This window comes from Anopheles gambiae, chromosome 3 (genome assembly GCF_943734735.2).
Source record: "Anopheles gambiae chromosome 3, idAnoGambNW_F1_1, whole genome shotgun sequence".
Lineage (NCBI taxonomy): Eukaryota > Metazoa > Arthropoda > Insecta > Diptera > Culicidae > Anopheles > Anopheles gambiae.
Window position 1 is genome coordinate 19,155,359 of NC_064602.1, and position 1,372 is coordinate 19,156,730.

Here is a 1,372-nt window from a genome sequence, read left to right on the forward strand (position 1 = left end):
GCGGGTGCTCGCCAGTAGCAGCAGCAGCAACAGCAGGTCCTCCGTGGCCGCATCTAGCAGGACACGAGCGCGATCCGAGCACACGCTCGGCTCGGCACAGTGGTGCAATTCGGTTGATATAGAGGGTTAAATTACCTTATTGTAAATAATTGCATAAAATTTGTTGTTGTTTTTTAAAATGCTCATATAAACTCTTGCTGTGTTTATTAACATCTGAAACCTAAAAAAGAAGTTCATCATACAAAAAATCTCAATTTCACATAAGAGTATACTTACAAAGATATTTAGGTATTAATTTTGGTTTTATTTTGGTATTCATTTTGGCCGTAAATGGCCGTTTTGATTTTTCCTGTTCTTTTTACTGTATTTTTCATGTTACTTAAACTCAATAAGATGTTATATTTCCATATACTAAATAAAATACTCTATATTGATCTTCTTGTGATTCAGATGCTAATAGATGTTGCAAAATAAAAGATTTTTATGTTTGATATACAGTCTTTCCCCGAGTTACGAGTTCCAGGGACATTCGCGTAACTTTGATTTTTGCGTTGGTCGAATATAACGCTTTTCCGCCAAAATATAGTTGATAAATAGTTATTTTTGGTAAACTCAGTACTTTTATGCACATTATACCATATTTCATACAATTTGCGTAAAAAATTCTGTTTTTTATGAGTATTTAGCGATTTCAAACTTTTAGCAAATCCATTTTTTTTTGCAATAGACAGTTGTCATTGACAGTTGACATCGGTCAGCACGAGTGTTACGTAATTAGGGGAAGATTCTATAATTATTTATATGTTGTTATATTATGAAGCTTTCAAACACAATGTTATTTTATTCTGAAATAGATTAACACCATTTCTTTGGAAGTTTATTTTTTTACTGCTATCAGTTGTTGTTGTTACAAATTTCCACGTAAGAAAAATATGGGAATGAAAAATAAATCGAAAAAATGAAAAAAACTGTAAATTATTTAACGTACTTCAATTTTTTATTTAACAGGAAACTATATTTAAGACTAAGCATTTCCTCCTCTTTGTGTTTTCTCTTTTGTAAAAAATAGAACTTAAAATCCAAAATTACTATTTTATTTCCATAATACTATAATAATAAGAACTGATGAGCTGCCTGAGCTGAGCTTCCAGAAATATTATTGAATTAAACTCACCAGCTACTACACGATATTGGACATCGTGTAATACATTATGGAATGAATAGTTATTTAAACATAAATTTTCGATACAAACACCACATTTTAATGGAGTAAATTATAAATCAATTAGAAGATTCAAAAGAACCTATTTATCCCATCGTGCGTGAGCGCACCCGAGCGCAACCCGAACGCTAAATTTGAAATTTAGGAAGG